This window comes from Pteropus alecto, unplaced genomic scaffold, assembly GCF_000325575.1.
Source record: "Pteropus alecto unplaced genomic scaffold, ASM32557v1 scaffold131, whole genome shotgun sequence".
Lineage (NCBI taxonomy): Eukaryota > Metazoa > Chordata > Mammalia > Chiroptera > Pteropodidae > Pteropus > Pteropus alecto.
Genome location: NW_006434709.1, coordinates 18,286,795 through 18,302,748, shown reverse-complemented (window position 1 = coordinate 18,302,748; position 15,954 = coordinate 18,286,795). Strand labels below are relative to the sequence as shown.

Sequence of the window (15,954 nt, the reverse complement as noted above, 5' to 3'; positions counted from 1 at the left end):
GCGCCCGGACATTTTTGTCCGGACATTTTTGTCCCGTAACGCGGGGTTTTCCCTAGTGCGCGGCTTGGGTTGTGTGTTGGTTCCCTGGAGGTGTCGAACTGAAGGGAGTGCGGCCCCGTGGAGTTCGGAGTTTTTCTTGAAAGGTAATGACCCCAGGAGCGGGTGTCGCGCGGCGAAAACCTCGACGAGGGGGTGCCGGCTCTCCAGGAAAGCTCGGAGGTGGGCTTGAAGATGCTTAGGGCTCGACTCAGGGCTTATCTGCTGTTCAGGGATGTGCCTCAAGCCCCTCGATAGTCTTTGCAACGCCCCCTCCCCCGACTTGAAGTGGAGCTAGAGACGTGTGGGGCGTGGAGTCCTCGTCCGGCCGCAGGCGGACTGGCTGGGCCGGGCCAAGTGGCGTCTAGGGAGGCGCTGAGCGCCGCCGGGACCTAACTTCGGCGGCGAGGTGTTGGGGTGGGCAGGTTAGGGTTCCGGATGTGGGGGTGGCCGACCCCGGCACCCTCTGGCCCCTCCTCCAGCGAGCGCCCTGCGGGCCTCCGAGGGTGGCTTTCTCGGCGAGGTGGAAGTTAGGGTTTCAGTTATGCAATATGGACACTTCCCGTTCGCCTGCTCTCTTAGGGCCGTGGTTACCTCTGCCCTCTCTCCTGGAAAGGTGAGAGGTTTAAGGGCGTGTACAAGTCTTTTCAGCCTTCTGAGTTCGCTCCACCAAAGCAGCAGCGAGTATGGAACTTGGAAGGACTGTGGGAGTCAGGATAAAGCGGCCCATGTGCTTAATGCGCCGTCTTAGTACTCTCCACCCCTTTTACCCTTTTGCAGAATGCCTCTGTTCCCACCGCAGCTCACGGAAGTTGGGATATCTAATTCATTTGGGGGCACACTCTCGGGGTCTTCGTTGACCTGATTTGGGTTTAAAGTCTCTTTAAATCAGCCCTTTACTTCGCTTTCTCCTTACAGGAAAAAAGCCTTAGCCTTAGCGTGCAAAGAAATGACATACTTTTTTCTACTCCAACTCCAAGTTGCGGAGGGAGGAGGGCAGTTATTTATTTAAGGTTAGTTTACGCTGTTTCTCCTGTCTTCCTTTTGATTGTGACAGCCACGTGGCCGGCTGAGTTTTATAAGAGACTGCCCTAGCACCACTAGGGCTGAGGCTTCCCTGGTAGTAGTCAGGGGCTTTGTAACCTTCCCGTAGCTTTGCACCCACATTTATTTGGGTGTTTTCTGAGACAGAAGTGGAAAAAGCTGACCTGTGCGTGTCCAAATCTTAAGACTTACCTGTTTCCTTACAGCCTTTGTAACGTATATATTGCCGTTTTTTGATGATTCATCTTTAAGATCTCAGCAGTATTAAGTACCATTAAGGAATGGCGGGGAATAAAATAGTACATTATGGAGTTTCCCAAATCTGGAGGAGAAATCTTTTGACTTTCAAAACCATTAATGAGAGGTTCTAACGTAATCAGAAATAATCATATTCTGGAGGATTTCCTTTTTGTAGTTTTATAAAAAAAAATTTCTTTTTACATAAAAATTGTTATCTGAAAAGATAACTATATTACAAGTGAAATATAGTTCTTTAGTGGTGAAATAAATACTTATTTGATTTTTGCGTGTTCACTTTCTTAAGCTTTTTCTTTTTTTTGGAAAAATGTTAACAGTTAATATGAATGTTAACGTGAACAGACTATTTTAAAGCCATGAAATTTGATTTTTAGAATATATAAATGTAAAACGTCAAAGGGTTGAAGATAAAAAAAATACAAACTTTTGGAGAGTTTGGAAAAATTTAGAATTTAAGTACAGTCCCATATTTCATTTTGTGAATGCTTTGGTGGATTTGAATTATTTCTGTAACATGGTTTTCTTATTTGAATCAGTTTTATTTGAAGAGTGCTAAACCACAGGAAACATTTAGTATGTGTAAAAGAATTGTGTAGAAAAGTTATAGGAGCACCATTTATTAATTACTCCATAACACTGGTTCTTAATCAGTGAAGTTAATAGATAAAAATATTGGCGAGGCTTCAGTGCAGGAAAGGCAATGAATGCAATTGAAAAATGAGTATGCGTGCTGACCATTGAGAGAAAGAAAAGTAAATGAGGTCACGAAATATATAAAGCAGAAAGCACTGAAAACGTATGCTGGAAGGTAACTACAGTATTAGTTATGGGATCCAAATGAAACTTTAAAAAGTGCCATCCAAACAAGATTTAATCTTATTTTTATGGTACTTATTGCTTAGCTACTCCTTCTGTGTCTGTCACTTTTAGATTGTTGTCATAGAAGTAACTGAGTTTTGCATAAATGCAAACAAGTCCTCCAAAAATTAAGTTTGGATGGCCCAATGCTTTACTGATTTCTTAAGAATGAAAAAGAGGTCTAAGATTTGATCCCTATTCTTGAAGAGACTAGCACACATGAAAATAAGAGTTTACAATGTGAGGAAATAGAATAAGGAGAAATTATATGATGCAGGCAGGTGCTGTAAGAGTTAAGAAAACTAGAGGGTTTGAGTAGATAGGGGAGGCTTCTTGAAGAAATAAGGCTCTTGCTTTCTGAAATCTAACCTTCATGTTAACTCCCATTAGATTAATTTTCCTGAAGATTATATCACTCTAATGATCAAAACCCTTTATATCAGGCATGGATACCATATTTCTTCTCAAGACTTCAAATTTTGGTTCTTATCTTCTCCCATCTTATTTTCCACTAACCTGTAAGAACTGTTTATTATTCACTACTTTAATATAGTATAACAATTTTACTTCTTTTAACCTTTACTGATATAACATTTTTCAGTTGAAATGTACCTATACACATTTTAACCTCTTAACTGTGAAGATCTACTCAAGCTTGAGGCTTGGCTGAAATTTTGATTGTCCTAAGAGCCTTAGAATAATAGAATTTTAGACCAGCTTTCATCTCTCCAACCGAAAATTCTTTCCCTTCTCTAATAGCATATAATCCTTTTGGGCATTAACATTCTGCCTTGCTTTCATTTACTAAATGTACCAGGCACTGAGGATCCAGCCTTGAATAAGACAAATTCCCATATTCTTTGTTAGTTATCTTTTTAGGTTTTATCAGCCCAAGAAGATTATAAAGTCTTTGACCACCCAGAGGAGTCTTATCTTCTCAGATATGTTATATGCTTAGTGGCTATTTGATTATTTTCTGAATAAAGGAAAGGCAGAACTTACAGTATGAGGCAGAGAGATGGATAGAAAGGTCTCTCTTTACAAGTAGAGGGTACAAAAGATTAGCCAATTATGGGTGCCCTTGAAGACACCACTTCTAAATTTAAATATGGTTTATTATTTAAAAAAAAAAAACAAAAAACAAAAGATGGCATTTGAGCCTGGAAATGATATGATAAATCTTTGAGGAAAGTTCATTTGACAGCAGTGTGCAAGACTAATTATTAACTGTAGGAATGGAGAGGAATAGGAAAGAGAGATCTATTAAAGAAAAAATAACCTTGAGAAGGAGGTTTAGAAGGGGAGCATCATGAAGAAGATGGTGAGTTTAGTTAGTTGAGTGTAAGGTAAATGGGAGATATCAATGTAAGTTTGACCTTTAGTGACTAGAGATTAGAGGTGTGGGATAATACAGTCAATATAGAGCTGAGAGCTAATGTTATGAATTTTTGTCACAGAGTTCATAATTCAAGTGTTGAGAACTAAGAATGATACTTTGAGAAGCTAAAATTCAAGGGGAATTTGCTTTGGTCAAATGTGACTTCCTAATTAATATTGTAGACTCGAACAATATTAATGTTATTGTTTTATTAATAGTTTATTTTTATTATATGAGAATGCTATCTCTGTCTTACCACCAAATATAAAAGGACCAAAAGAATGTTTATCATCATTCATTTCCAAGGGATTTTGATTCATATATTCCTTATTTTCCTTACCCTAACCTTTTTCGTTTAAACGAACTCTTTATTTTCGAAAGTTTACATTTAAAGAAAAATTGCAAAATAATGCACAGAGTATACTTCATCCAGTTTTTCCTATTTTTAACTTTTTATATTACTGTGTTATATTTGTCACAACGAAGGAAACAATTGCTGCATTACTATTAACTACACCACGTGCTTGATTCAGATTTCACTAATTTTTCCTTAGTGTCCTTTCTCTGTCCCAGAATTCTAGTTTCTTAGACTTTTCTTCTTTTGGGGGAGTACTAGTTTTGGGGAGTACTCGTCAGAAATTTTGGGGAGTACTAGTCAGAAATTTTATAGACTGTCCCTCAACTGAGATTTGTCTGATGTTTTTTTCATGATTAGACTGGGGTCATGGGTTTCAGAGATCATGAATGACAACAAATGAAGTGTCATTCTCATCACATTACATCAAGGATACATACTAACACTATGGTAAAATTGATTATATTAACCTTGAATACCTGTTTGAGGTCTGCCAGGTTTCACACCCAACCCCCGACCTCTTCTGTATTCCACTCTTTGAAAGCAAGTCACTAAGCACAGCCCATGCTATAGGCCTTAACCTAATTTGTATTCATGTATTTTTTATTTCCCTCAACCTAATTTTGTTTTTCATAAATAAACATTTAAACTTGCACAGCTATTTATTAGCATCTACTGTATTTAAGTGCTAAGAATATAGTGGTGAGCAAGAGATTTCATTTCTACTCTTCTGGAGTCTGCCTGATATAAACATAAAGTAGAATTTGTCCTATCACCTATATAGGTCTTGATTTCATTGACAATTATAGTATTACTGTATGGCCTAAAACTCTAAATAAAGCTCGTAAATAGTCACTCAAAGATATGCTATTTTTATAAAGGTTAAGTATATGTACCATAAAAATAACCACCCTTTTGCTACCAACATAATGGAAAATTTTTATTTTCTCTAAGCAAATGTATTAGTGTTAAATTACCAGGACACTTTAATTACCATTAATTATTTTCATATCTTATAAAGGTTGCATACTGCATAAGAAAATTCTTAGCTTCTTGATTGTATTTTCATAGATATTTGGTGCTTTTGCCACTTAGAAGATTTTTTTTTTCTGAGAAGGCGTTTGCAAGGTTTGTTGGGGAAAATACATCGAAAAAGAAGAGAGACTCTGAGCTCTCTTTATGAGAGGGTGTGATTATTTATTTATGTATAAAAAAATGAGGAAAATAAAGAACATTAATCAAAGTTTTGAAAGTGCTAAAAAGAATTTTGGAGGGAAGTCAGATAATTAATAAAACAGTAGAAAAGTAATGTCATTCTAACATTGGAAATGTTATTGGAAATATTAATAAAACAATACCGATTTTATTGGAAAATAAAATCTGATTAACTAGACTTGTTGAGTGAGGACTTCAGTTTTTTTCTAGTTAACTGGATTAACTGCAATATACTCTTTGAACTCTTTCAAATGAACTCATTCTTTCAAAAATGTATTTATACATTTGCAGCATTCATACTATATCACACAGCCCAATGAGTATAATTTAATATTTAAATTAGAATTTTGAAAGTTAATATAATTTTGAGTTATGTTTATAACTTTGGAGGTAGAGAATTGAGGAAATTGATAAACAAATCCTTGTGGTTTGTTTCTTTATCTTAGAAGAGGATACACAGAAAAAAAGGGAAGAGATTTCTTATAAATTAAGATTTTACTGTCCTTTTTGTTTGCCCCGTACCTTTGTCCAGCTCCTCCATCCTTAAAAGTTCAATTTAAATGCTACCTCCTCTATGCTAACTGAACAGTATTTATTGATAATCATAGCAACAATTGCTACTTTTATTGAGTGCCTACTATGTTCTGACATGATATTATGCTAAACATATGAGCATATAATTCATTCCCCATAACGACCCTACAGGAAGTGTTTTATTCTTATAGCTAAAGAAACATAATGAGATGTTATGTAAATGCATTGTTGGGTATTTGAACCCAAGTCTGTCAATTCATATTTTTGTACTGTAACCTAAAGTCTTTGAAAATGGATTTTGCCAGGATGAGTTGCTTACATCTTGATCCGTCCCCCAGAAGGAGTAAGGAAGAATACAGGCTAAGATGAGGAAACTGATATTTCTAGAACCCCATTCTGTGGCAGGGATGCTAATACTTTATTGTTATAGTGAGTTAAGTAAGTGGTGTTATTCCTTGGGTCTCAAGGTGAGGAGGAATTTTCACTCAAAAGGCTAACCTTATAATGAGCTCTTTGTTCTGCTTCTGCAGATATGCTTGCTGCATAGGCCACAGGGCAGGGTGACCTTGAAATTAACCAAAGACTCATCCTCCCTTTTGCTTGTTCTGTCTAAATAACAAATGTAACTACGTGTAACCCCTAGCAGCTCTCTGGCTCTATAACTACCTAAGGACAAATTAACCAGTCGGCCCTTGCCAACTAGCCAACTGTAACTGTGTGGACAAGCAAGCATAAAAGCAAGGTTTCCCCTCAGCTCGGGGCCCAGATCTTCAGAGCGCTAGCTGTTTTGGGACCGTTGGTATAATAAACCTGAGTTCTCCAACTCTCCGAATGGTGCTTGGTTTCTTGCCGGTCCGATTTTTGCAACATTTCTGGAAGCCCCAGTGAGATTCCAACCATACTGGCCCTTTGAGCCGTTGGACCGGTGGCTTGGCCGGGCCGGGCCAGAGGGGCTCCAAGACGAATGAGGAGGTGCACCACCTAACGGTTTTCTGGGTTCTCTTTTGGACTGGCGCTCTGACTCTCCAGATGGCCAAGCCCCGACTGGACTCAAAGGAGAGACAGACCAACTCACCAGGAACGGCCACAGGATAAGGTAAAGCCCAGGGGCTCAGCACTCCAGTCAGTTTCTGTTCCGGATGGAAAAGGAGCTTGATCACCTCTTAAAGTCTTCAGTTAGAAGACACAGGTACGGGTATTCCCAGCAGGGAAAGACATCAGGGTCTTTCTAGTGGGAGAAGACAAAGGTCAGGGCCTTCCAAAAAGGGGTGAGGCAATGTTTTAACCTATGGTAGGTGAATGTGTGAGTGAATGAGTGGCCTAGCTGGTTTAACTTGGTCAGGTATGAATTTGTGGCTTCACGGCAGGGCACCCATAAGGCACCCTAAAGGCTATGGAGTCTGAGTGGGCTCGTCTGCGATTCTTTGGTGCACGGAATACGGTCCAGGGCTGCATTGGACTAGTGTCTGATTGTAAGTCACAAAGCTGAGTATGCTAAGGCCAGACATCACCAAAGACCCTTGAAGACACGGCAAGACAAGCCACTTGAGTGGTCTCCTTTTTAAAGGAGGCACTCACTTCTGTTTTTCTTTGTGTCACTGACACAGGGTGATATACATGGAGGCAGAGCGGGCAATTAATTACTGATTTGGCTTAAGAATTATCTATCTCCAAACAGCCCTTTTGACATAGTGGCCCTTATCGAATTATTTTCTTGAAATCTTAAGGTCTATTTTCCCCCTCTATTAGAAAGCTCCCTGAGGCAATATGGGTGGAGGTTCCTCTAAGCCAACTGTCTTAAATGTATATTGAAAAAATTTAAGAAAGGTTTTCCAGGGGATTATGGGGTTAAGTTGACCCCAGGAAAACTCTTTGTGAGCTTAAGCGGCCCATCTTCAGGGGTAGGATGGCCTTCAGAAGGGACCCTGGACCTCCCTACTGTTAAAGCTGTGTACCGGGTAGTGACAGGGACCCCTGGAAATCCAGACCAGTTTCCATACATAGACTCATGGTTGCAGATCGCTTCTGTAGTGCCCCTTGGGCCAGTACAAATAGGCAGGGACAGAGTTAGGTACTTGTGGTCCTACTGACTCAGGGAAAGGACAAGGAAGAGCCAGCAAAAGTCACCTACCAGTGGGACCCTGAGGAAGAACCTTTCTTCTCACCGCCATACATCCCAACAGCTCTCCAGTCCCTGCACAGCCACTCTACCCCCAATTACTGGACAGCCCTCCTCCACTGGTGCCTTCGCCACCCCAACAGCCGGAGCAGCCACCAAGCCCAAGTCCATGGCAACTTTGCTCAGCCGTGCAGCCAGCCCAACAGCCTGCGACCATCCAGAAGCCTCTCTGAGAGACGCGAGGCCCTTTTGAGGTTAGAGAAAACAGCACATTCCAGCCAAGCAACCCTGCCCTCTACTATCAGCCTTTCAGCACAACTGACCTCCTCAACTGGAAACAGCACACCCCATCCTATTCGGAGAAACCCCAGGCAATGATTGATTTGCTCGAGTCCACTTTCCAGACTCAGCAGCCTACCTGGGATAACTATCGCCAACTCCTCCTAACTTTCTTCAACACCAAAGAATGACGCCAGATTTGGCCGGATCTGGATACCAGGTATCTCTGAAATTGCCAAGCCACTGTACATGGCCACAGCTGGGTCCAGTAAAGACCCCCTGGAATGGGGCTCCAAACAAGAAAAAGCTTTCAGAGAAATAAAGAGACTTGACCAATGCTCCAGCATTAGGACTACCGGATGTGACACGGGACTTTAACTTCTTTGTATATGTGAAGAATCATACTGCACTGGGGGTCCTCACATGGGCCATGGCAGCACCCAATTGCATATCTGTCCAAATGGTTAGATCTGGTGGCCGTGGGTTGGCCACTGTGCCTCTGGGCCTTAGCTGCCATGGTAGTCCTGGTCAGAGAAGTTGACAAGCTCATGCTGGGACAGAATGTAAATGTAAAGGTCCTCCATGCTGTTACTGCATTAATGCATAACCAGGGACTTAAGTGGCTGACCAGTGCCAAGATAACTCATTTTCACGGACTGCTTTGTGAAAATCCATGTGTCCACCTCGAGACTGTGCGGACGTTGAACCCTGCTACTTTTCTGCCCACTGAGGAGGGACCTCCGACCATGATTGTGAAGAGGTCGTGGATGAAGTCTACTCAAGCAGACTAACAGATGTTCCTCTTCAGAATCTAGAACTGATGGGAGCAGCTTCATCCATGAAGGACAGTGCAAAGCTGGCTACGCTATAATAACCACAGATGCGGTGATCAGAGCTGAGGGCACTCATTCAGGTGCTACGGCAGGCTGAAGGGAAACGGGCCAACATCTATACCGACTCAAGGTACACCTTTGCTACTTTGCATGTACATGGAGCCATTTATAAAAAGGGGACTACTGACTGGGAGGAAAAGAAATCAAGAACAAAGAATAAATCTTTCAACTGTTAGAGGCAGTCTGGAAGCCTTCTCAGGTGGCAGTCATTCACTGCAAGGGCCACCAGAGAGGAACTGACCGGCAGACCAAGCAGCTAGGGAGGCTGTCAGCCAACCAAGTGCCACAATGGGTCCTGGGCCCATCTCTAAGGTTTTCCTAGCTCCAGAATTGCCTCTATCCCCGACATACACCAAGGAAGAGGAACAGTAGGCCTTAAGTGAAGGGGGAACCAAGAGAAAGGAGGGCTTGTGGGAGCTTCCAAATCAATGACTCTTTATTCACACTGCGGTGGCAGCTCAGCTGGTAACACAACACCATGAGTTGACTCACCTAGGGAAGAGTACTTTAGAAAGCCTGTTAGGCCACTAGTGTTTCACACCCAAGCTCTCAACCTTGTGCACCCAGATCAGAGCTAGATGTGTAACTTGCGTATGAAACAATGCCGGCCAAAGGCCAAAATTCAATCCAGGGTTGCAAACAATTGGGACTATGCCCTAGAAGACCTAGAAGTGAACTTTACCCCTGCCTGGGCCACCAGTACTTGCTTGTGTTAGTTTGCACCTACTCCAGATGGGCTGAAGCTTTCCCCACATGCACTGAATAGGCATGAGAAGTAGCTAGAGCTTTGTTGAGAGAAATTGTTCCAAGATATGGACGGCCCCTCTATAGGATCTGACAATGGACCTGCCTTTGTGTCTGAGATAATCTAGATTCTGTCCAAAGTTCTGGAAATCAAATGGAAGCTCCACATGGCCTACAGGCCACAAAGTTCAGGGAAAGTTGAGCTCATAAACCAGATCCTCAAGACTACTCTAGCTAAGCTTAGTCAGGAAACCCAGTTACCTTGGATTGACTTGCTGCCTTTGGCTCTACTCCGAGCACAGTGCACCGCAAGACCTTCAGTCTATTCCAGGAAATGAAGTATGAGTTAAGGATTGGAAGAAGGAGCTACTCCAGCCAATCTGGACAGGCTCTCACACTATTATAGCTGTTAAGGTTGTAGGTATCACCACCAAACTGGAGTAAAGAGAGCGACACCTCCGGAAGAATGGGAGACATGAACTGCAGAGTCTCTTCCTGGTCAGCCGATCCGAGTCCCGTTCCAGGGGCAACAGAGATCCACCTGTGACCTTCGGCCCTGCTCTAGCCACCTATGGAAGCAGGCCAGTCTACACATAGCAGTAGCTTGAGAACCAACTGTCCGAACTGTCCAGATGTATTGTTATCATCCTTTAGCCCTAACCCTCTTTAGTACACTTGTCCTGCTGCTTGCTTCAGGGTTGGCCTCAGTAGCACCCTCCGATTGGATCCTGAGTCAAAGAGTCACTTTAGCCCTGACCTATTTAGCCTACGTTGGGATCCTCTCAATTCTTGTATGTTCAGGCTAAACCCCTCTTCAATACGTTTCTAGAGGCTTTGTCTAACTGCCATTGGTTATAATCATGAGGAAGATCCTTTCTTTGTTAATTCTAGTAGGATTTTATACTCAGGTAATGGTGTATCTTAACTCACCCTACAAGGGAATTATGGATACCAAGTACTTACATAAGACTCTTAATTTAGCTTATCATCTCTTAAACTCTTCCAACAGTGAGTTGGCTAAAGATTGTTGGTTCTGCCTATCTCCATCTTCTTCTGCCTGCTACTCAGCTGTCCCCATCCCCATCTGGTATTGGGCAACAAGTATTGGGGAGGCCACCTGTTTGAACTGATGAATATAGAAAATTTATTTGATTTCCAAATTACTGACATGACTAAAGGTCTACTGACAGGACAGGCAGTTAACTTCTGAATGCCCTATAGAACCAACTTAACTCGGGCAGCCTCTCCTGAGCCTCCAATTTGGGGACCAATATCAACACATACAAATTCTAAGTTTCAGGCACCCCTTTGTATCAAGAGAAGTCAAGACCTGAGCCAGAGCCAAAATTTAGGCTCCCTTGAAGATTCTCGTTGCAATTATACTATAGAAATACAACCTTCAAAGGACTGGTCTGGTTTCCAAGTAACACAGGCTGCTCCATTTAAGAAACCTGTACGATTCTCATGGAAACCCAACATAAAGACTACAAGGTTACTAAACAAAAATTCAGATTACTGTCAAGGGAAGCCAAATGATAGTTTAAACATTTTTCCTTGGGAATCCTGCTCTGAACCCTCCCAAGAAGAATGCCTACTCTTACCAGCATATGAAAACCTCACTGAATGGACCCTCTGGAGCATCTCAAGATAATTCCTGTGGACCCCTCCAAACCCTCACAGGGGCAGTTCTAGCAGGGACACTTTTGACCTGGGAATCTGAAAACAGCATAAGGCCGAATGATCACCTTTTTACCATTGAGATGAGTTTTTGCCTTGGAACCCCAGGTATGTTCTTTCTTTGTGGAACCAATTCATATCTCTGTCTCCTAGCTAACTGGACAGGAACCTGTACCTTGGTTTACTTGGCCCCTGACATAAACATCGCTCCCAACAACCAGTCTATGACTGTCCCTCTAATACACACAAGAACCAAACGAGCAATTCATTCCCCTTCTTATAGGCCTTGGCATCGCCGCAGGGGTAGGCACTGGCACAGCTGGCCTAGCCTCCTGCCTGTCTTATTATCAAAGCTTATCTAAGGACCTATTTGACACTTAGAAGACATATCCAAAAGCCTTGTCACTTTACAAAGCCAATTAGATTCCTTAGCAGGAGTAGTTTTACAAAACTGGAGGGGACTTGATCTTCTAACAACCGAAAAAGGAGGGTTATGCTTATTTTTTGAAGAAGAATGTTGTTTTTATGTTAACCAATCTGGTATAGTTAGAGATGCAGCCAAGAGGCTTACAGATAGAGCCTCGAAAATCCGTCAACAATTGAACTAGTCACGGGAGTCCTGGTCCAGAATATGGAGTTGGGGATCCTGGTTTCTCCCACTTGCAGGTCCTCTCCTCATGCTCTTCATAGCTCTCTTAATTGGTCCCTGTATCCTGAACTGTCTTGTCAAGTTTGTCTCCTCAAGCCTAGAATCTGTAAAGTTGCAAATGGTTGTGACATCCAGACCACCCTTATATCAGCCCCTAGGACAAAAAAATTGGGAAGTTGATGCCCTATAAGAATTTAAAGCATCAGAAGGAGGAAATGAAGAGGAATTTTCACTCAAAAGGCTAACCTTATAATGAGCTCTTTGTTCTGCTTCTGTAGATATGCTTGCGCATAGGCCAAAGGACAGGGTAACCTGGAAATTAACCAAAGACTCATCCTTCCTTTTGCTTGTTCTGTCTAAATAACAAATGTAACTACGTGTAACCCATAGCAGCTCCTGAGCTTGGTAACTGCGTGTAACCCATAACAATTCCTGTGCTCTGTAATTTGAGAACAAATTACCAATTGGCCTACGCCAACTGGCCAGCTGTAACTGCATGGATGAGCCCCATATACGCAAGCATGCCCCTGAGCTCAGGGCCCAGATCTTCAAAGCACTAGCTCTTCTGGGACCACCGGCATAATAAACCTGAGTTCTCCAACTCTCCTAGTGGTGCTTGGTTTCTCTCTGGTCTGATTTTTGCAACATTTCTGCAACAAAGGAAGTTAAAAGTCTTTTGTCAAAGATGTATAAGTAAGTTGGTGGCTGATGCATCTGCTTTATTTCAAAGCCTTACTCTTTTCACTTTTTTAGAACAGTATGCTGCTATATTTACTCATTCATTTAAACATTTGCTTACTAAATAGTCTGTGCTAGAGCATTAAAATGGATGTACTGGTTTCTGCCTACAAGGGTTTATATTCTAGTTCAGTATTTCTTAAGGAGACAGTAGAATCGATGTAGTAAATTGTGACTAGCATTTCTTTTAAAAAATTGAATAGAAAATTTCCATGTGTTGTATGTGATGAGGGTAAATGTGTTATTCATTGTTTTTCCAGTTATTTGTGTATATGTATAGTAGATCTCTAAATGTATTTCTTATTGGGGAATAGCATTAATAGTTTGAAAACTACTGGTCTAGTGGCAGAGATTGTAATATAAGCAAGTAATTATGAATAATCATAAATAGCAAGTAAGTTATATGATAGAGTTTTATATAGGATGTGTAATGGAAAAAGTGAATAATTTAAGGAAGGCTCCCGGAGAAATGGCTTTGAGCAGTTCTCACACATGGAGTAGTTGGCTTTAAATACATCTAAAGTCATGAAAGAGTGAAAGAGTATAGTATATTCAGGAAGCTGGGGTGGTGTGAAATAGTGGCAAATGGAGGCAGATTTTTTTACAGAATTTGTAGAGCACTATACTAAAGATTTTAGGTTTTATTAGACCCATGGTTTTTCTGGAGTCTCTTGGTATTCTTTTGTTAAAGAGCAAATATATTTACATATATGATTCTATTCTACAATCTAGAAACAATTTTAGGAACAGAAAATTTTGCCATATAACATATATGCAGTATAAAATGGTGATTATATGCACAACTGTTGGTAAAGTCAATCATAGTCAAAAAATGGTTGAGCAGTTATGAGGTGACTGTAAAAAGTTCCTTTTCTGCTTTTTTTTGGTGTGTTTTGTCATCTGCTGGCTATTGCTAGCAGACTAACGATAGCAGGTACTAAAGTTTTAAGAAAACATTATATTAGAGAAAGGTGTTTGTTCTCTTTTCCTTTGAATTAGGAAGACAACCATTATTCAGTTTTGAGGACACTTAGGGGCCAGTTATTGGAATATTAATATCAAACCCATTTCTGTAAGCCTCAGTTGGCAAATATTAACTACAATTATGTTTTGTATGGCTTGTAATATTTTTTCAAGTTTTGCATTATTTGCCAACATTTAAATATTGATATATTTCACACAAAATATCTAGAGTTCTGTCAGCTCTTAAAAAATTGAGTCTACGGCCATGCTACCCTGAGCAAGCCCGATCCCATCTGATCTTGGAAGTTAAGCAGGGTCGGGCCTGGTTAGTACTTGGGTGGGAGACCACCTAGGAAGACCAGGTGCTATAGGCGTAAAAAATAAAAAATAAGGGATTGTAAGCTAACAGGGTCTTTGCAATCTGTGAGGTCAACCAAGGGGTGCCTCGCCTAAAAAAAAAAAAAATTGAACATTGTGGCAGAATTGGTTTCATATTCCTACATAGTTGGAATTGGCTAATACTTATAAGTAAGTGACTTCTTTTTGGCAGTCTCCATCATTCTCTGTTGTCTTATACCAGTAAGCTCTAATCATTTGTTCCCTACCTGGTCCATGTAAGGCATTTGAATTGCCTGTTACGTATTGTACTTGGTGAAGTGTTTTTAAAAGGGGATTTTGATCTTTGAAAAGATTCTATCAGTATTGAAGAGGATAGATTAGAAGAATATGAGAAGGATCTGGTTGGAATTTTAATGCAGTAGTGCAGGTAAGATGTCCTTTTCTGCTTCTGAACCATAAAACTTCTCAAAGTACTACCATATATATGTATTACTTATCCCTTCAACTAAATTGTAAATACCTCATATATAATATGTGCTAGTCAGATGATTATTGAATTTAATTTCATTTATTTTTAAGACTGCCATGTTTGTCACAAAGATGAGTTTTCTTTTCAGTTTTAGAGTACCTCTTAAAAATGTATTTTATACATTTTTTATGCATTTCTTTTTAAAAACTTTTTTATACATTTTAAGTATTGGTTGCAATTCTAAAAATAAGAAAATGTCGAGTACTTTTAAAGCATGTGTTACATATGAGAAACAGAACAGGTAGCTACTATATAATAAGATAATAGACTTTAATTAACTTTTCTGTTTGCCAAACATCAGGACAAAACATCATGGGAAAATTGATGTCTTGATTTGCCATGTAATTTTATTAAGTTGGCTTGAAGATTATTCCAAAAGCTTTTTGTTATTGTTTTCTACTGATACCTAGAAGTAGTTTTAAATTAATATTACCTGTAGTTTTTTATTTTCCTAAATTCCTTTTTTATCCTTTTTTATTGTAAAATCAACTATAGATATAGAAAAACACGTAAACAAATGTGTAGGTTAGTGAATTTTTGTAAGGCCAATACCCATATAGCCATCTTCCAGGTTAAGGAATAGAATTTTGCCAGCCATCTGAGGAGCCCTTCCATGTTTCGCTTCCCAAACATATTTCCTTCCTTCAAAAAATAACCAGTCTTGACTTTTTTTTGAAGATCACTTTATTTCTTTTTGACCGTTTTTTTTTTTTTCTTTTCATTGTCTGCTTCTCTTAAGGCTTTTTCTTATGTTTATTTTGTCTTATATTCCTTTAACTTAAGTCTTCATTTCTGATATGATTTTTTTTTCATTTTATTTCAAATTCTTTCTTGAGCTCTGTCACTTTATTTCTGAGCTTTTCTAAATGGGATACATATTTTTCTTGCATGTCTTATATAATTCTTTTAAGTTTCTTTTTATCTCTCCTGTGAGCATCTCTTTCTAGCATGCTTTCATTATCTGTGGGATGTTATTCCCTATTTTTTTCTTTTATTGATTTCTTTTAATTTTTTAAATCGTGGTTTGAATATTTAGTATGAGATCTACCATCTTAAACAAATTTTTTACTGTACAATACAATATCATTAACTACAGGCACTGTTGTACAGCAGATCTCTAGAACTGATTCATTTTGCATAATGGAAACTTTATACCCATTGAACAGCCCCCCCATTTCCCCATTTTCCTGTTTCTATGAGTTTGACTTTTTTCCATATTATAACTTATTATAACTTTGTACGATATTCAACATCAATACTTTTACTCCTTTCTTTATATGAAACTAGTTTTCTTGAACTTCTAGGAGGAGGCCTGGTTCAGGTAACTCTTCTAACATCGCAGAGTC

At 40.0% G+C, this 15,954-nt stretch overlaps 1 protein-coding gene and 1 pseudogene across 6 annotated transcripts in view; both read left to right on the top strand.

The window, feature by feature from the left end:
- FOXN2 (forkhead box N2) overlaps nucleotides 1-15,954 on the top strand; it is a 55,572-nt gene that overhangs the window by 511 nt on the left and 39,107 nt on the right. Inside the window, exons 2-3 of one of the 6 annotated variants that reach the window (XM_015587614.2) lie at nucleotides 955-1,049; nucleotides 6,708-6,774. The exons of 2 other annotated variants lie outside the window; for them this stretch is intronic. The gene's annotated coding sequence lies outside the window, so the exon portion shown is untranslated. Of the gene's footprint in view, nucleotides 1-6; nucleotides 144-954; nucleotides 1,050-6,707; nucleotides 6,775-15,954 lie in introns of those variants that run through there. 3 more of the 6 variants (XM_015587615.2, XM_015587616.2, XM_015587617.2) reach the window with 3 other exon arrangements.
- Nucleotides 13,996-14,114, top strand: LOC112478093 (annotated as a pseudogene).